Source organism: Balaenoptera borealis (assembly GCF_965194805.1).
Source record: "Balaenoptera borealis genome assembly, chromosome: 11".
Classification (NCBI taxonomy): Eukaryota; Metazoa; Chordata; class Mammalia; order Artiodactyla; family Balaenopteridae; genus Balaenoptera; species Balaenoptera borealis.
The window spans coordinates 107,486,333-107,506,688 of NC_138868.1; the positions used below are offsets into that span (position 1 = coordinate 107,486,333).

General features: G+C 45.4%; 1 protein-coding gene and 1 long non-coding RNA gene across 7 annotated transcripts in view; one reads left to right on the top strand and one right to left on the bottom strand.

The window, feature by feature from the left end:
* The window catches only part of ARHGAP32 (Rho GTPase activating protein 32), a 274,825-nt gene extending 273,498 nt beyond the window's left edge, over positions 1–1,327 (bottom strand). For all 5 annotated transcript variants that reach the window (XM_082343060.1, XM_082343055.1, XM_082343058.1 and 2 more), the window contains exon 1: positions 822–1,327. The gene's annotated coding sequence lies outside the window, so the exon portion shown is untranslated. The remainder of the gene's footprint in view (positions 1–821) is intronic.
* A 96-nt stretch (positions 1,328–1,423) lies between these two features.
* Positions 1,424–13,389, top strand: LOC309606260. Of its 2 annotated transcripts, XR_014231740.1 has the most exons (4): positions 1,424–3,091; positions 3,205–3,347; positions 11,638–12,731; positions 13,072–13,389. It is a non-coding gene; the product is annotated as an uncharacterized lncRNA (long non-coding RNA). The 2 variants fall into 2 exon arrangements; XR_014231739.1 differs by having other exon boundaries at positions 1,424–3,347.
* Positions 13,390–20,356: the final 6,967 nt, after the last annotated feature.

Sequence of the window (20,356 nt, forward strand, 5' to 3'; positions counted from 1 at the left end):
GGCCCAGCTGCCAGCTACCCATGTAGCATCATGCAGTGCCCCGAGCAGTTTAAAAGCAGACTGCAATTCTGCATGCGGATCAAAATTATAATGCTCCAAATTCTATTTCCTAAAAGGTAACTATCAAACTGCATCCCAAGCATCCTGCTGGGGGCCTCTTCCTCCTCCCCCCCCCCCACCTTCCTTAAGCTTCAGCAACAGAAGGTGGAGTTATAAAGGGTCCAGAAGTAGACTACAGCTAAGAAATCAGCTTTGACTTTCTCCCTCTGCCGTTTCTCGTCATCTGTTTGGGTAATTTTTTAATATGAATATTTACTCAAGTCAACAAAACGAGAAAGGCAAGACGGGGGCGTGGGGGGTGATGGCGGGGGAAAAGGGCACTAAGTCACCAGCACCGTCCAATGTGCAGTGGCAACTTCAGCCAATTAGAAAGATGAGAGGGAAAACTCCACGGGTGCGCCGGCGAGCACGGCAGGGGGCGGGCACGGCGAGGACGCCCCCGGAGCCCCCAGGCCCGCCGCCCGCGCCTCGGGTCCGGAGCGCCGCAGCAGGCCAGGAACCGCCCGGCCCGCTCCGACGAGGCCGCGGGGAAGCGGCGGGCGCGGGAGGCAGCGGCCCGAGCGCGGTCCGCCCCGGGAGGCCGTGGAGGGAGTCGGCGGGGACGGGGGAAACCCGAGATGGCCTTCTAAGAACATTCGATCCCGAACCTTTACTTTAAAAAGAATTTCTCCCGACAAGGAAACCCAGGCCCCCGCAGCCTTCCCCTGCGGCGCCTGCCCACGTCACCGGCGCCCCCGGCCCTCCCGCGGCCCCCGCCTTACCGAGCCCCGCGGCTCCGCCGCGCCGCCGCGGCGTCGCTGCGCCCCGCTCGCCGCTCCGTGTCTGCCCTGCGGGGCGCCGGGCCCGACGCCCTCCTCCTCCTCCTCCTCCTCCTCCTCCTCGTACTCGTCCTCGTCCCGGTCCTGGCCGCTGCCGAGCACCGCCCGCGCGCCGAGCCTAGCGCCTGTCCGCCCAGGGCAGCCGCGGGGGCTCGGCCGGGCGCCCCCCGCGCCAGCGCCTCATCCCGCCGCGTCGCCCCGTCAGGCTCGGGGGCGGGGACGCCGGGCTCCGGGCCGCGGCCTCGGAGTCCCCACCTCCGACACGCACCGCGCTCGCCCTCACCCGGCCGAGTCGGCCCCGGGGACGCGATCCTCCGCCTCCGAGCCCCTCGCCCGCCGCCTTCGGGCCGCCCCCGCAGCGCCCCCGCCCCGCTCGCGGCGCGCGCGCCCGCCGGAGCCCGCCGTCGGCCCGGCCTCCGCCTCCCGCGCTCCGCCTCCTCCAGCGCCCGCGACGCCCGCAGCGGGGAGAAGAGGCGCGCCGCCGTCGTCGCGGGCACGAGCACGCGCGAGGAGGGCGGGCGGAGCGCGCGCGCGGCCGAGGGCGGCGGGGGCGCGCCCGGACCTCGCCTGCCGTTGTCCCGGGAGCGCACGTGCGCGGCGGGAGGGCGGCGAGAGGCGCGCGGCTCGTCCCCGCCCCGAGGCTCTGGGGCCGGCGGGGCGCGGGAACGCGGCCCGGACGCCGGCTCGGGGGTTTGGGCGAGGTCTGCAGCCTCGGCTTCTGCACTGTGCTGCGGTGCAAAAACACTGAACCTGCCGCAGCAGCAGCAGCAGCAGCAGCAGCAGCAGCAGGAAGAGACATCCTCCGAGACTATGGCAGTGGCTCCTCTCCACTGCCAGCTGACCCCAGGGTACTGTCACCGCGCGGCGGAGGAGAGGGGGCGTTGCCGCAAGTCGGGAAGCTCCTCGTCTCTCCATCTCTTGCGCATATTGGTGTAAAATCAACTCGCATCGGTTATTATTTGGAATCAGGGCCTAAAAGTTCCTTTGGATGTCTTCTTCATTCAGAGTTATGGACCAGAAGATTGGAAGTGACCTGGCAGGGGAGAGGAAGGACAAGAAAGGGTGAAAGAGTAGCAACCCCCGAAGGTGCATGGCCAGGAGACAAGTGAACCCCTGCCCGTAGATGGCACTGCCCTTGGTTCTCCCCGGGCTCCTTTTGTTCAGCCTCTGAAGGCTGCGCGGCACTTCGACCTGCAACAAGCGTCTGTGTAACAGAACAGATCTTGACATTCTCCCTTTTTTGTTTCGATCTTTTTCTTTTATATTTGTACCTTTCCCTCCTTCTGACGCCTTTGGAATCTAAATGTTGGGGAGGGGGTTAACCTACATAATTTAACCCAGTACCCAAACCCACCCATGCCAAATACTGCATCATCTAATGTCACTGCAGAGATTCGGGTCCACTCAGCGTTTAGTCATTTCAGTGGGCGTCACTGAATATAAAACGTGGCCTTGACCACAGTTAGCAGAATTTCAAGGGCATGGACGTGAAGCAGGGTTTCACCACATCCTGGAGAGAAATTAGGGAGTGAACATGCATAATAATCTCACTCTTGCCAACTTCAGTATAACCAGAGTTTTTTTAAAGACCAAAATTCTAGATGTTTTCTAGCAGAGAAGGAGGGAAAGGCTGGAATGAGTTTCCCATAGAAGCACAGGGTTGGACGGGAGAATTGAAAGACGTGTACTTTAAAGAAATGTATCCTGGTATGGTAGCCATCTACTTGAAACTGGTACACTTAGGATCTGTAATGGTCTTAATGGGTACTTCCTAAGTGCTGGAGAAACAGCCAGGTGAATGAAGAAAACTAGAGACCTGCAGCTTCACACAAACACATAGTTTAAAAATTACTCTTTCTCCAAACTGCAGGAGTTCCATGGGTTCACCTTTTGGCCACAGAGAGCCATCTCTGCCAGAGAGAGAAGAGTATGCAGAGAGGGATTTAATAGCTTGTGTTGTTCCCAGGGATTGGTGAGCATGAAACATGAAATCTCCTGTGATGTCAAGAGGAGGTCAGGATGGGGCATTCAACCAAGTCACCGTGAGAATGGAGTTTTGCCCAAGGCTCTCATCCCTTGGCTACTCTCAGCTAAGATAATGACATTCTGTTTTCTTTCAGAAAGACTTCACATCCCAGAGTTTGGCCATCACACCTCCAAATTCAGCTGTACTGACCGAATGTTAAATGGTTTATGCTCAGCTGGTGGAGAAGGTGAATAATACCTACAGGAACTGGGATCTCTACATACATTGGATGACACAGATACTCTATTCCAGGGTCTCAAAACATCTTGGTAACTTTCCCCCCATTGGTATTCTGTCTAGTTCAGAGAAAGAAGAAATGGATTCCTTCTGTGTATTCCAGATGTCAGGGGTGTTTGAGCGAGCTCAAGGGTGCTGATGTTCCTTACTCTCGTTCTGAGCCAGCACTGCCCCTCCTTAGAAAGAAGCATCCAGATAGCCTACAGGTAAGTAGTTATTCTTGCTATACCTGCAGATAGACAGAAGGCTGTGATTTCTGGGCAACTCTGCAGCCATCTGAAGTTGGTGCTTCAGAGTCTGTAACCAATTACCTCTGTCCTAGTAACACCTTTAGTGATTCAATACGTATATTCCAATAATTGCAACATTCCCTAAAAAAAGAAAAAGCCTGTCTGGATGTAAATCGGTAAATAACTGCACTTGTCATAGTTTGATTCAGTATTCTCGCGGTGAGGGGCTGGGGGGAGCCGGGGAGGAGGCAAATTCCCTCTGTCTCTGAAGCTGTCGGAGGCCTCCCCCTGGCCTCCTTTGTCGGCCTTGACACTGGCGTCTTCCTGACGGTAGCATCTGGGCTCACTCCTGGCATCTCAGGTCTGTTGCACCGCAGTGCCCTCCAGGCACTGAAGCAGCGTCACGGTGCAGACAAGTCGAGCCAGCACAGAGAGCAGCCCCAGAGACGACTGCATTGCTTGCCTAACCTTGAGTTTTAGAGGGAACCTGGAAATCTGAGCAAGGGAGAGAGAGAAAGCTTATTCTCATCCCCAAACTGAAGGCTCAACAGCTGACTTGAGAAAAATGAGTTGCTGAAAGCCAGCCAGGTTTAAGAGAGAATTCTCCCAAAGTGACATTTGACATTGCCTTGTTTATTTATTTTCTTCCTGGCCAAAGGGCCAGCTCCATGTTGTGTCCCCATTAAACGGGATAACAAAATAGATCTTTGAAAAAGGTGTGTTGTCTGTGTATAGCATCCTCCTAGCTAAGCTGGATGCCCACGGAGTAGCCTCTCTAAACATTGAATCCTTTACCACAAGAAACTACTACTGGGCAACATCTTAGGAAGTGGTCAGTAGTGCTGAATCCCCAGGGCAGTCATTAAAATGATAAACTTCCCCTCTTCTGTCCTCTCCCGGTCACATTTTGGTTCATTAGCCTCTATCACAATAATTTAGAACTTCTGGCTGTTCTCCCACAAAGGTTTTTTTTCTTCCAGACGCTAAACCTTAACACCAGCTGTACCTATCTACGTATCTGCTTTTGAATGTTTAGCCAGATACTAGCTCTACTGCTCTCTCCTCCACTGAGTCCTTCTCCACTTCCAGAATTCTAAATGTCCACTGCCCCACGGCTCTGACCTTGGGCCTTTCCTCTTCTCTTTCCACGCGCCCTCCCAAGGCAGTCTCTCCCAGCCCTTGCCCTTAAATAGCCTCCATTCACTGATGTATATCTTTAACCCTGACCTCTCGCCAGCACTTCGGGCTCCTATACCCAGCTGCCTCCGTGACCTCTCTATTTGAATATCTCAAACTGCATGTGTCCAAAGCAGAACACTGGACTTTCTGTATTAAAACCAACACCCAAAATTGCTTCCTTCAAGTCTTCCCCATCTCAGCACAAAAACAACCCTTTCTCCCAAACACCACATTCATTTTAGCAGGAAATCACTTCTACCTTCAAAACATATTCTGAATCCAATCTCTTCCCTCCCTCCTAACTGCTAACACCCACGTCTGCCCCCTACAATCTCTCCCCTGGATGACTAAGTGGTCTCCTACCTCTATTCTTACCCCTCCATGGTCCAGTCTCAACTCAGCAACCAGAGAATTTCTTTTAAAATATGAGTAAGAAGTCATTCTCTTTGCTCAAAACTCTTCAGTGCTCTGTGCTTCTAATAACACTACAATAAAATCCAAAGTCCTTTCTCCAGCCTTGCAAATCTCTTCAGCCAACACTCACCTCTCCATTCACTCTGTTCCAGCTACGTGGTCTTTAAACCAGGGAGAACCACCTTTTCCTGGCTTTTTTTTTTTTTTTTTTTTTATCTTTTGGCTGAGCCGGGCGGCACGTAGGATCTTATTCCCCCACCAGGGATCGAACCCATGCCACCTGCATTGGAACAATGGAGTCTTAACCACTGGACCACCAGGGAAGTCCCTCTTCCTGGCTTTTAAATTAACCTTCTCAACTACTTTCTAAAATAGTTCTGCCTTCTCTGTCCCCTTCCTCTGCTATTTTTTGTTTAACAGCACTTATCAATGATTGTGTTTGTTTGCTTGTTTTAATTTATTTATTTATTTTTGACTGCGTTGGGTCTTCATTCCTGCGTGCGGGCTTTCTCTAGTTGTAGCAAGTGGGGGCTACTCTTTGTTGTGGAGCACAGGCTCTAGAGCGCAGGCTCAGTAGTTGTGGTGCACGAGCTTTGTTGCTCCGTGGCACGTGGGATGTGGGATCTTCCCGGACCAGGGCTCGAACCCGTGTCCCCTGCATTGGCAGGCGGATTCTTAACCACTGCACCACCAGGAGAGTCCCCATGATTGCGTTTTGAAATTGATTATTTATTATTTGCCTCTCTCACTAAAATGAACATCCCATAGGGCAGGACTTTGTTTATTCACCATTGTATCCATGTTGCCTAATACATGAATAAATGGTACTGTCAGAATACAGGATCTATATCCTCACTTATTTTCTGCCATTCTTTATTGCTATGGATGTATCTTTACTGCAAGTGGGAACAAGTGCAAATTATAAAATTATATCATTTGCAATTCACTGCAAATCAAATCAAAACAAATTATACTGGAAATCTAAGATTATATAAAGATTCAATGGAGAGGGGCATTAATGAATAATCTAATTCCTATAAGGCAAAATCATAGTCTAACCTTGCAATTAGGTTTTGAAATGTAGAAGTTACATATCAAGAGGCACAGAAAATCAAAGGCAAATTAAATGAAGTGCCTTTTCACTTCCAACTGAAATAATCACCATGTTGAAAAGGAATGTGGTAAATTTAAGGAGAGGCTAGTTGTCCCTTTCATTTTTTATCTTATCCCACTATGTAACTTTGAACAAGTCAATTAACATCTGTTTTTCCATCTGCAAAATGGGCCTACTCGATTTCTTCTTTAGTTGGGTATCATAAAAGTAGAATAATTTAATTATCATGAAAAAGTTTTGGAAGAAAGGAAATTTGGAAATTATCCATGATTATTATGTTTCCCAAACTTCTTTGTCTAATATTTTGAAATGAGGAAGAAATGAATGTATTTTTACAATACAACTAAAGACTTATGAAAATCACTCAACATTTCTAAATTGATCAGAAAAAAACATTCTGAGGTAGCAAAGCAAGATACAGTCACCCGAGTATATCACCCACTGTCTGAGCTCTACAGAATCCATTTTATAGTCAGATGTGAACTTAGACCAGGAAGTGAAAGGAATTGCATTGAAATGTAAGCTTATGTAGAAGTATTAATTCCACTTCTTATCAAGCGAAATTATGTGGCGGCTCATGAAAGAATGAACAAAGAAGCAACTCAAACATTTCTATATATGAGATCCTTAAGGGGCCGCGAAATGTTTGGAAGGGGAATCAGGTCTCGGGGAGCTTTTGAAGCTGCATCTCTCATGCAAACATGCTGCTTTATTTAAAATGTATGTTTAATTGAGGTGACTTGGAGGAAACTAAATCTCCCATTGGTGGCTGTGACCGTGGTGAGATATCGCTACTCCTCGTGAGAAAACACACACATGCACGCACACAGTCACACACACTCACACATACACATGCATGTCACTCAAGCTCACACAATATGTCACTGTAAACACACCGCGTGCTCCAGCCCTCCCTCCGAGCTCTGCCTGAATCAGCACTCTTCTCAGCTGTGCAGTGATGCTCCCAGGCCCAAAGCCTTTTATGAGATCTAAAGAACTGAAACCAGTGTTGAGGAAGTGCATGGGAAAGTGACTTGGGAAAGCTAGAGTTCAAAGGGAGGTCATTCAACTCCAGGGCTGCTTCTTCCCCAGGGTGCTCCCTGCAATTCCCCTCCCACGATTTTGTCTTTTATGGCTTCCAGTTTCCAGAACTTAATGCATCTCAGAAGGTCTAAACCATCTGTGTTTCCCTGCTATATTCAAAATACATGTTGGCTGAGAATGTACCTATGTTTCTGAACCTTAATGCAGTCAATGCTAAGTTTCCTGGGCAACTTGAGAAGAATAATCCAATATGCCATTTTACTGTTTTTATAAAACCACTTGCACTTGGCTTTGGAAGGTATTTTGTATTTAAATATGAATGATCCCTAAATACATTGGGGGTTAGGGATCATAATACATCAGACAAAACAATAAAACTACCCTATCAAAATATCATTTCCCTGTTCCCTTCTCAATTTTTTCTCTTACGGATTTCATGCTGAAAACAAACAGCATTACTCCTCAGAGTGATAAAAAAGGCCAGTCTCAAGCAAAGCTGATAACAGACTCAAACTTACCAGTTCACTCCTTCTTTCCTGAGTCATGATCTAATTTTAAAAGTATTTCTCTTTAGTTCTTGATGAATTTTAACAAAAAAGCAATGACAACCATCTTACTCATGGCAAAAAAAATACTTTGTTAAGGAGTACTACGGGGACTTCCCTGGTGGCGCACTGGTTAAGAATCTGCCTGCCAATGCAGGGGACACGGGTTCGAGCCCTGGTCCGGGAAGACCCCACATGCCGCAGAGCAACTAAGCCCGTGCGCCCCAACTACCGAGCCTGCACTCTAGAGCCCGCGAGCCACAACTACTGAGCCCACGTGCTGCAACCACTGAAGCCCACGCGCCTAGAGCCTGTGCTCTGCAACAAGAGAGGCCACTGCAATGAGAGGCCTGCACAGCGCAATGAAGAGTAGCCCCCGATCAACGCAACTAGAGAGAAAGCCCGCGCACAACAACGGAGACCCAACCCAGCCCAAAAAAAAAAAAAAAAAAATGAATACTGCAACAATGATAGAGAAGGTCAAGCAGCTGAGAAAGTTATACTTTAGGTAATTCAGAGTTTTCTGTGCTTTGTGATTCACCTTTTACTACAAGATCTAAGGTATTATCAACAGGTACGAGGCACTATTAATATTGAGAGAAACTGAGGCACAGAGAGATTCAAATTCTGCCTAAAATTCAACCTGTACTTGATCTCTTATTTTTGGCCATGCCGTGCAGCATGCAGGATCTTAGTTCCCTGACCAGGGATCGAACCTGTGCCCCCTGCAGTGGAAGCGTGGAGTCTTAACCACTGGACCGCCAGGGAAGTCCCTGTACTTGATCTTTATTATTGCTCTTTTTTTAAATAAACAGTTGATGATGGCCAGGTCACATAAAACTGACAAAAATGTTATTGAAGCATAATGTTATCTGTACATTACAAGAGAGAGCCCAGCCAAACAGAAAAACCCCTGTCTACCCTTTTTCCTCCTCTCTCCTACCGGAGGGGAGAAGACTGGGGGGTCCTTGCCCTTGCATTCCCACCACTGCCTCTAGTAACCATACCTGGTGCAGCTGACCATGACTCTTCCCACAAGACAGCATCAAAAACAAATCCACATTCAGGTACTGGGGTGCAAACTAAGTTCCAGCATATGTGTTAACCAAACCATTGCCATTTCACTACCCAGTCCTTTCTTGGTTTTTTGATGGGCAAGTAAACCTCAGTAAGAGCAATTTTTCCGTCCCAACCCATCCCTTAATTACTAGCCCTGCATCCAGGCTGGCTCTCACATCCCACGCCTCCCCAAACCATTTGGTACACTTTTGGGGGGAGAAAAGACCTCCACAATGTCACCTTGATATGACAATGGTGTCCTTTTACAAGGAAAACAAAGTCAACCATCATGTTTTCCCTGAGCAGATCAGGAAATTTTGGTCTTTCTTTTTATCAAGGGAGAAAGATATCTTCAAGGAGATGCCTAAATCTTGGAATTCTTAATTAAGTTTTCATCTGTATGGTATCATGCTGGAGGCTGCGTAAAAAAAAGTGAACAGGGAGCCCTCTCCGTTTCTCAGTGCTTAGAGTTTAAGCTGGATCCAATCAGCAAAGGCTAATCTATGGGCACACAGACATCAAACAGCTGTGCAAACACTGGACCGATGCATAAATTAAATACAAAAGTAAATAAAGTATTTACATCAAGTAAAAGTCATGCAGCTGCTGTTATTATTCTCCGCGAAGGCTCAGGAGGGAAGGAGGTACATTAGGCTACACAGATTTTATTTTTCTGTTGGGGATCGTGTCAGCAGGAAGGAGTGGAGAGGTCACAGATGGCCGGAGAAACAAAGACAAACTGTTATGTAACTGTCGTCCGCTGATGCACAGCCTCTAAACCGGGTCTTCAGGCTGAAGTGACTCTGTTTCTCAGAAATTACTTTTATATAGCAGACTATGCTTCTAGGAATTTATGTCAGGGAATCACTTTAAAGAGTCAGAGACCACCCTCATGGGGCAATAGCAGGAACCCAAGGAGGTGACCTGAACTGTCCTACCTCAAAGAATATCTTGCTCTTCTAGATGTATCTGGGGTGAAATTAAAGAAGCTACAGTAGCTTACTGCCATGGGAGACTCTGCCTGCTAGCCCGCACCGTGGAAATTTCCTGCCTTCTCTATGCAGGAACTCGGGATGCAGCACAGCTTTATTTAGCCTGAATTCCTATACTCGACACCTGGATCATGAATGGAGACATGAATGATTGATGAATTACCAAGCTGCCCATGAATCTCTCCTTACTTGAGGAGGCGAAAGGAAGTATGGGCCTTGGTGCTTATTTTAAATAAAAATGGTATTGTTATTCAGGAACATTCTGAGGAGTGTCCTATATTTGAAAAAACAAAGATTTTTTAAAAAGATAAAACAATACAAACTCATTGTTTAAAAGTTAGAATGGCAGAAAAAAACAGAGAGGACTCTCCTGGTGGCATAGTGGTTAAGAATCCGCCTGCCAATGCAGGGGACATGGGTTCGAGCCCTGGTCCGGGAAGATCCCACACACCGTGGAGCAACTAAGCCTGTGTGCCACAACTACTGAGCCTGAGCTCTAGAGCCCGCGAGCCACAACTACTGAGCCCGTGTGCCACAACTACCAAAGCCCGCGCGCCTAGAACCCGTGCTCCGCAACGAGAGAAGTCACCGCAATGAGAAGCCCGCACACCGCAACAAAGAGTAGCCCCCGCTCACCGCAACTAGAGAAAGCCTGTGCACAGCAACAAAGACCCAATGCAGCCAAAAATAAATAAAATTTTTAAAAAAAGAAAAAATGGAAAAATCTGTAATTCTACAGTTCAGAGATATTCCCTATTAAGATTTTGGTACATTTCTCCTACATATCTTTAGAAACATGTCTATATAGAAAAATTTTAACAGATCATATTGAAAATAATGTGTGCAATCTGCTTTTTTCCTTAACAAGTTTTTTCACTTTCCATGTCGATAAATATTTATCTACATTGTTTTTATATGATCATCTGTCCAAAACATACTTCCTCTAAGATTCTCTTATTGTTGGATATTTCTAGGGTTGTGATTCCTTGCTCTAATTGGCAATGGCTGATGGGTCATCTTTGATGTTAAAAGTGTGTGCACATCATGGACCCATGAGAGTCTGAAGTCTTCCCTCACCTACTAGCTGATGCCTAAGATCCCATGCTCAGTGCCTCTGCCATTGGCTTAAGGATTTTGTCTAGTTAAAAAGTGAGACTGGGGCTTCCCTGGTGGCGCAGTGGTTGAGAATCTGCCTGCCAATGCAGGGGACACGGGTTCGAGCCCTGGTCTGGGAAGATCCCACATGCCGCGGAGCAACTGGGCCCGTGAGCCACGATTACTGAGCCTGCACATCTGGAGCCTGTGCTCCTCAACGAGAGAGGCCGCGACAGTGAGAGGCCCGCGCACCGCGATGAAGAGTGGCCCCCGCTTGCCACAACTAGAGAAAGCCCTCGCACAGAAATGAAGACCCAACACAGCCAAAAAATAAATTAATTAATTAATTAATTAATTAAAAAGCCAATGTTAAAAAAAAAAAAAGTTAGAGTGCCGGGAGAGGTGCTCCTTAAATGCTTTCCAACTTAAACCTCTCTTTGGGAATTCCTGAGAAGGGCCTCAAAGCTGGGTTCCAGGCTCAGGCCTTAGCCCCAAGTTTTGGCTGATCAAACCAGAAAAGTTCCGAAGTCCACTCAGGTTGTACTTTTTAATTGACTAAAATCCTTGAGCAGTTGGTAACACAGTTAATGCTGTTTGGTACTAATTACTACCTAAATTTAGTTTAGTATAGGAAATGCACTCAGTCCTGGCTTATTCCCTTAATACCTGATCCAGATACTCATTAATTTTATTCTCATGTTTCTTATATTGTACATTTTTTGGTTTTCTGTAAATGTACATCTATTTACCTTATAGTCTGTCTTCATTACTGCATAGTCAGTGAATTAACCTGAGACCTCACTTTTTATTTCACTTCCAAGCAGCATAACTACGATCGGCCAGCTCCAGAATTCCGGTCTGGTGTGTTCTGATCCCCACGGAGACGGTATAGTTCTTCTTATTCATGTGTCCCAATCAGTGTGTCTCTGAGGTGTGTGATCAGAATATACCGGTTACTCTGTAAAAGGCAGAGCCTAAGGAGAAGTGAAGTTTCCTGTGTGTGTGTGTGTGTGTGTGTGTGTGTGTGTGTGTGAGAGAGAGAGAGAGAGAGAGAAGTGGCGTCCATCTCCAGAGACTGAGGGTCAGCAATGTCAAGGCCTGCCAGGTACTTAAGTGCTAATTGCTGCTGTTACTAAAGTCCTCTTTCCACCAGAGACTCACAGGGCAACCTTGGGGAAATGACTGAATGCTTCCATTCCTTCCATCTCACACCTGGAGACCAAGGACAGTAAAATTTTCCGACTCCTTCCATCACAAAGGCATAAGAATGAATTCATTTACAGTTGGGGTTTTGAGATTCAGTGAAGACGTTATTACTTCAGGCTCCTTTTATGTCGTTTGGATTTTCACTCAACCACTGAGGAAGGACAACTTTGCTGGAGATGTTTCTTTTCTATACTGCTCTCTTGGGAAGAGTACCCACCCAATCGCTGAAGCTTCACAATTACAAGAAGAAAGAGAAGGAGAAAGAGATCATCACCACCCACCCACACATAGTTGGCATTTCAAGCTCTGAGCAGTTAATAACCACCTCCTTAGGTTGGAAGCTGTCTTGCTTACAATGCTGCTTTAATTGTTCTCACACACCCTACCAAGCATACCTTCCTTCCTGAAAAGGCTCAGCACAGACCCACTTTTCGGCTTTGAAAGGCAAAAGAGTGGAATGGAGTTTAAAAGGAAATACAAAGGCTTTCATAAAATGGAGTAAGGACCAAAGGCTCTAGCTCTAGAAGGTCAGTATTTTTAAGCAAATACTCCAGTTGTTTTCTACTGTTCTGTCTGTCAGTTCACAGAGAGTTGGGGCTTAAAGTGTGGTTTGTCTGGATTCCCTTCCTCTGACGAGGGATTGAGGACGTAGTCACACCACTGGTAGATCCACAGGAAAGAGAAGGGATGAAGGAGCCTTCCACAGAGAATTGTGAGTAATGCCAAACAGAGACAGCACGCAGATACAGAGAGGCAAGGATCACAAGCCAGCCAAGGGAGGCTGACGAGGAAGCCAGAGACCAGAGCAAGGGGCAGAGAGACAAGAGGACCAAGCAGGGAGCAGTGGGGTCGACAGCTAAAAGGGAGTCTGTTCTGACCTTGGGACTGAGGCAGGCGGTAGATGGGCGCCCCCCCCCCTTCCCCCAGGGTAAGCAGTTGGAGATTCGTTCCCTGTGGACCAATACTCCAAGAGAATAGCAGGACAATCCAGAGAGGGGGCTGGGCCCTGCCCAGATAGAAGATAAGAGACCACATATTTCTCATTCCCGAAGTCAAGGAGACCTTCCCGACTAGAAAGCTCCTTGAAGGTCAAAAGGGGAGTGATGTCAACTACCCACAGGCCTCTTCAGTGGAATCCATCTTGGCTGAGAGATGCGCACGCACACAGGGGAGGACCCTGAGACGTACCAAATATGGACTCTGAACCGGGCACAGCAAGACGACTGGCCAAAGGAAACCAGGAAGAAATGCCCATATAAGTGATTTAAACTACCACGAGGGCGCGACTGTCTCTCTGACCCAGCCAGTGTGTCTATCCACACGTGCTGTACCCTTGTTTTCTCCTAATAAACACTTTACTTGTTTCACTACTTTCCGTCTTTGTGGGAATTCATTTCTGCAAAGCCGAAGGGCCAGGGCCTTGTCGCTGACCACTGGTCTAGTGGCTAGGATTCAGCGCTCTCACTGCCGCGACCTGACCTCAGTCTCTGGCCGGGAACCGAAACCCTGCTTCAAGCCGCTGCAGGCCGAGGCCACCCGAGATCAGGACCAAGGCTTCTATCAGCTGGCTCTTCTTGGCTCATGAAGGCGGGGGTCGGGGGGGACTGGGTACCAAAGGGTGAAGGGGGACAGACATGTAAGGTGTAAACCAGTTGACCTGCAGCCCCGCAGGAGGCTCTGACCTTCAAGGTTTATTGAGATGATAGCAAATACAATCGCTGATGTAGAATCAACACTTACATGCTATCCTGTGTACATTCATTAAAAATGTAGTAATTAATATTTGCAACAACAATATTAAGTAGGTATAATGATCCCTGCTTTGCAGCCCAGAGAACTGAGACAGAGGTTAAATAATTTGCCTAAGACCACGTAATACCCGGCAACACTATGGTTTAAAGTCGTATCTTCGTGTCATCAGAGCCCCGGTTCTTCTCAAACCTGAGATAATTAAAAATGCACATTTCTCTTCCCTCCCAGATATTCTGATTCAACAGTTCCAGGGTGGGGCCTGGGAGTCTGCATTTTACCGTGCATCCCGGAGGTTGTTGACATGGGGACTTCAGTCCCCACGCCTGACATACCAAAATACTACCCCACGCAGCAGCAAAGACCAGGAATAAGCATACGGGCAACAAGGGCAGAACTAAATTGATGGAAAAAATGTAGAAGAGGTTTCACCTGATAGTCTCTGATAGCCCTGATCGTCTGCTTATTTTTTCCCAAAACACGTGTTTCCCATCACGTGGAAATAACCAAGAGTAACCAACCTGGTAACTAGAAGGATGGAGCTTCCTCATGTCCCACAGACCCTACTTCCTTGCTGCATCCTGGGTTTGGGCTGTAGACAGCTCCCCTGTGCATCCCTGGGCCTGTGTTCAAAGCCCTGCAGGCGGCAACGTTAGGCACAGTCACTGCTCAGATGTGAAAAATCCCATTTCATTGGTTCTAACCAGAGTAGAAAGCTCTCAGCTACTCCAAAGACAGCCTTTAAACAAAGGGACTGCTTCTCATAGTTACCCACCAAACAAAGCACATTGATAAAAACCACTGCTAGTTTTCCCAACATCATTATCATGCACGAACCGGCATTTCTCTTACTTTGGTTAAACTCTTGAATTCCTGAATCAAGCTGGGGCGGGGAGGGGGGAGAAATCCATCTTGTTCACGATGTTTCTCATCTCCCAGGGTCACCTTTAGGCCTGTGACTTTATTTTTACCTAGATTTCCTTAAAGAGGTTGGGAGACTGGATTCCAGTGAAACCACAGGAGGCTGTAACTAGTTTCTTTGCAATTTTCATCTCTTCTCCAAGTAAGAGGAAAGGGGCCATTTGAATAACTCGTAATCTACATCAGCTGGAAATGTTCTTGATGGTTTGTTTATTTCGTCTCAAAATCTCCCAAGTCTTTTCTCTCTCCTTTCTTAGCTGCCCTTCCACTCCTGTGTGTCTGTACTAGCCTTTGTGGCCTCCACTGCAGGCCGAGGGCCAAGGCAAAAACAGATTCTTTTCATCTATTCAAGTGTGATCTGGGCCAGACAAGCCTGCTCCACAGGCCAAAAGCACAGGAAAGTATTCTGTATTCAGCTTTCAGCTCCGCAGAGTCTATAGCAGGGGCCCTGCCCTTGGCAAGGCCACAGCGGTGACAAGGACCATTTGGCAGACATGGGAAAGCTGTTTGGCCCCTTCCCTTCACCTGGATGGGGTACCCTGGTAGAAAGAGCAGCAGGAATGGTGCATCCTGTTCCAACCTCTTTCTCTAAGTGCACATCCAACTTTAAAAAAAAAGAAATAAAAAACCTTATTTTACCTCCAAAAGCAGCAATTTTTTTTTTTTTTTTTGAGATGGCAGGTAAATTTAGAGAGCGTTACAGCTGCTTATATGGAGTTGATTAATATAACAATAATAAAGCTGGTATGTTAGCACGTGAGTATCAGCAGACCTCCTGACCTGTCTTCAATACACAGAGGAGTCAATGTTTGAGGTACGATTAATAGGAGAAGAGAACTAAGTGAAAATAGAGATTGAGCTATTTAAGGAGACCTTTCCTTTGTGTCAGTTTACTAAAAACACGCTCTTTCTCTAGTGCCTTCAAAAACTGCACCTCAAACCAAGTATGATAATGTTATGCAAAACAAGGGTGCCACTCTTCCATTTATTATTCAACAGTGTTCTAAATGTGCTTTTTTTTTTTTAAACATTTTTTTTTCTTTTTTTTTTTAAGATTGATTGATTGATTGATTGATTGCTATGTTGGGTCTTCGTTTCTGTGCTAGGGCTTTCTCTAGTTGCGGCAAGCGGGGGCCACTCTTCATCGCGGTGCGCGGGCCTCTCACCATCTTGGCCTCTCTTGTTTCGGAGCACAGGCTCCAGACGCGCAGGCTCAGTAGTTGTGGCTCACAGGCCTAGTTGCTCCGCGGCATGTGGGATCTTCCCAGACCAGGGCTCGAACCCGTGTCCCCTGCATTAGCAGGCAGATTCTCAACCACTGCGCCACCAGGGAAGCCCTAAATGTGCTTTATGAGAATAAGAATTACAACTATTGGCAAGGGAGCAGCAAAATTATCATGATTTGATTATAATATTAGAGTATATCTAAAAAAACTAAAAAAAACTATTAGAAATAATATAAGAATTCAGTAAGATGGGAGGTTATCCAATAAATATACACACACTTTATTTTTATTATGGATATTATTTTATTTTATTGAGATATAATTGACATAAAACATATTAGTTTCAGATGTACAAAATAATGATCTGATATTTATATATATTGTGAAATGTTGACCACAATAAGTCTAGTTAATACCTATCAATCACCATACATAGTCGCAATTTTTTTTTTTTTTGGTGTGTGATGAGAAACTTTTTGCCTTTTAATTGCCATATTTAGACTATTTACATGATCAGGGGGCTTAAAAAACCTTTTTATTGCAAACTATTGCTCACTTTCAGTAAAGTAAGGCATAATTATAGAACATACCCTGCACATACACTTTCTTTTATTTCAAAAATTAACCAGTTAGAAAATAAAATGGAAACAACTCCCATTAACAACAAAAACATAAATTACCCAAAAATAAACTGAACAAAAAATGTGTAGTACCTAAATGAAGAAAACTAAAAGCGAAGTAAAAAAAAGACTAGTTCTTGGATAGTAAATCTCCGTACTGTAAGGATGTCAATTCTCCCCAAAAGCATCTATAAATGAAATGAATTCCAATCAAAAGCTCAACAAGATATTTTTGGAGGGATACTAGGAAAAAAAAATTCTGTTAAAGGATAATTTTCAAAAAGGTAACATCATAATCATCCAGCAAATACAAAATGAACACATGTCAAAGATCATTAATGAAGTAACCAGTAAGATGTTATGATTGATTCAGAGAGTATTTGAAAAATTCAGTATATATAATCAATTTAACAAAGAAATGTTAGGATAAGGTTGCCAAGTTTTTTGGGGTTTTTTATGAGATTTTTTAAAAAATATTTATTTATTTGGTTGCACTGGGTCTTAGTTGCGGCAGGCAGGCTCCTTAGTTGTGGCATGCATGTGGGATCTAGTTCCCTGACCAGGGATCAAACGCTGGTTCGGGCCCCCTGCATTGGGAGCACAGAGTCTTACCCACTACGCCACCAGGGAAGTCCCAAGGTTGCGAAGTCTGATTTTTTTTCTTTTTAAACTGATTAATTCCCAACAGGCTGTAAATCTTAGAGATGATCTGTTTCACAAGACAGAAATTATTTGTATCTCCACCAGACAAAAATTTAGAATTTAGCAAGTAATTTCACTAAGTCTGGGGCCTTAATCAACAGTAAACAATGAACTAAGTACATTTCTCTACAGTCCTAAAGTGATATGCCGTTAAAAAGGTGTGCTGCTCACCTTTGTCTTATTTCCAGGATTTGGATGATTTTTCTGAGAATTCTAAAGGTCATCAAAAGAATAATCTTAAAAGTAACTAGGTAAGTTTTGAAAACTAAAATAAACAAAACAAAAACAAGGGAAGGTCAATTTTCCATACCTATTAAAATAATAAAAAGATTTCTAAAAGATAATAATAATAGGTAATAATACCTATAATAAACAGGAGGAGAGTGCCTTACCTTGGTGGGATTAGAGAGAATCTGACATCCATTTCCACCAACCGTCCCTGCTTTGAAATTTGGGCAATAAATACTTGCTTGTTCCCACCTGTGTCTCTGTCTCTCTCTGTCTCTCTCAGACCTGCTTCCATCAAGCAAGCTGACTCCCCCCCGCCGCTCCCCCCTACATCCAGCCCCACCGCTTCCAATCTAGCCATCACCAAAGTCCTAATAATATTATGCTTAAACTCCCATGTAGCCCAATCCTTTGTTTTTATACACTATTGGCCAGACCCTGAAGGTGGAGATGTGTGAACAACTTTATTACAGTGATCATGACGTTTGTAGTAGTCCTTCACACCCAAATGAGACTGTTATTTGGGGCACTATTTTGGCATTTTTGGCGAAGTCTTTTCTTAGATTTTGAGACCCATAGCAAATTCCTTTCTATTTCCCAGTGTTCTTCGGGGTAAATTCATATACATCATTGATATCCAAAGCTGGAGCATCTCCTTTTTTTTTTTTCCTTCATTACTCTCTTAATAAGTCCTTTGGTCCAATGATGTACTGGAAGAACGTGGAAGTAAATGAATCAAGAGATCTGAGATTTCATCCAGAATCTGCCTGGATGTATTTTCTCATTGGTGAAAGTGAAGATGATTGGACTCTTCAGAGTACTTCCTGCTCTGGTTCTATGGCTACAGTGCTTCAGTCACATGCTCTCCCGTGGTCTGAGTGTTGCCAAGGAAGGCACACCACACTTAAGTCTCAAAAGCTCTCCTTTCTCCTGTACCTCTTAAACTAGTTTAACATTGGCAGTGTCGCTATTGGGGGTTAGGTTAGAGACACCAGTCGCCCACTCCCTCCCTGGGGTTCTTGCCAGTAGAATAAAAATCAAAGGGTCGTCTGAATGGGGGTCAAAGCCCCCTAGTAATAGCTACACAAAGAACTTATCTAATTTTTATTTAGACCAGGGTTGGTTTCTGACTGACCCAGAATCCTAGGCTAACCCGCTATTTCCTTACTAATTTAGTTAATCTCGTCTAAAAGATAATTCCCAAATCTCTATCTAGCAGTCTTTCCTCTCGGAATACCACTTCAACATTCAGGAAGCTGAACATTCTTGGTAACAATGTGTGGTTGTAATACACAGAGATACAGGATTATTTTACCTAATTATAACAGGTCAGAGCTTTCCTCTTGGTCATGTGGTATCTTCTTCAGGAAAAAAACAAAGACTGTATCACTAACTTGCCCAAATCTCTGTGGAAAGTGAGAAGTTTAATCACTCCAATGCTTTGCCTGTGAGTCTGAAACTATTCAGATGACTGACTGAAATTTTCATGTTTCACTCAAGTGTTCTGTGCAGGTAGACAGAGCTGGACTGACTCGGTTTAGAACTGACCATCTAGACAGCACTCCTGCCACTGTGGGAAAAGAGACCGAAGAACGATTTAAGATTTATATGTATCTTGATGATTCGAACGGAAATGTTAAATATTCAGCCTATCTACCCTGCAGTCCTTACTTGATTTAAAGCATAAATTAATACCACCGGATTAACTAGCAGCAAATATCTCATCTGGAGATATATTAGGATGTACCCATGGAAATAAGACAATACTTATCTGTAGCAAATAAAATAGTTATCTTTGGTATCTTGTTTGAAGGCTATTAATTGTTCCTAAAAACCTGCAAAATATTTTCAAACATTTCAATTAGGTAATAAAAGTTTGACTCCACATATTTTAGTTCCTGTTTGTGGATTTTTTTTAATATAATTCTGGTATTTTATAACAATCCTGTTTCCCTTGTAAAGACTTTTTATTAAGCATCCAAATTGTTTTCCTATTTTAAAAAATAACATACCACACAGTGGTGATTGTATTAAAATTTACAATACTAAAAAAGTCAAGAATTAGAATAGGAATTACGTTGCGCTTGTAAAGCAGAGTGCCAGCATAAAGCCTGAACTACACTCCTTGAAGATTCAGGCCTGTCTGGGCTTTCTGATGACCAGCAACACAGGCGGTTCAGGGATCTACATGGCAAGGGAACTGAGGAGCTTAATTCAAAGAAACAGATGTAGAAATTGTGAAGATGGCAGCCAGCCCTATTCTGACAACCCTGTATCATTTAGAGTTCTTTCAAGTGCCAGTAACAGAATATACCCGAAAGTGGCAAAAACAATTAACCAGATGTTCAAAGGCAGTTCGTGTCCAGGATCGGTGGCGTGACTTGGCGAGAGGTCAAGGGCCTGAGTGTTTCCCATCCGGGTCTTCACTCCCCTCGCGGAGTCACTGATCACAAGATGACTCAGCATTTCTAAGCAACATATCCAGTGAAGAGGAAGGGACCTTTGTTTTCACGGGTCCCTTTCTGTGAGAGAAGCTTCCCAGTTGCCTTCCCTTCTGGACCTCCTTGGACAGAAGCAGGCCACATGCTCTTCCCCCCACCGCAAGAAACTAAAATGCTTTATCCTTGCAGGAATTCTCCACCAGCAAGGAAGAGTCTGCCGAAAACGCCTAAACCACTGGGTGACATCCCATATCACCTACAGAAGGTCCATGAGATGGAAGAAAGAGACAGAGCTCACAGCATGGTATGTGGACACTAGGGGTCTGACCTGGAGAACCTTTGGGCTCTCCAAAAACACCAGATTTTTTTCCTACCAAGCTGCCTTTGAACCAGGGCAAGATTCTTCCAGAGAAGAGGTTTGTCAAAGACAAATGACAATCAGGATTTGAG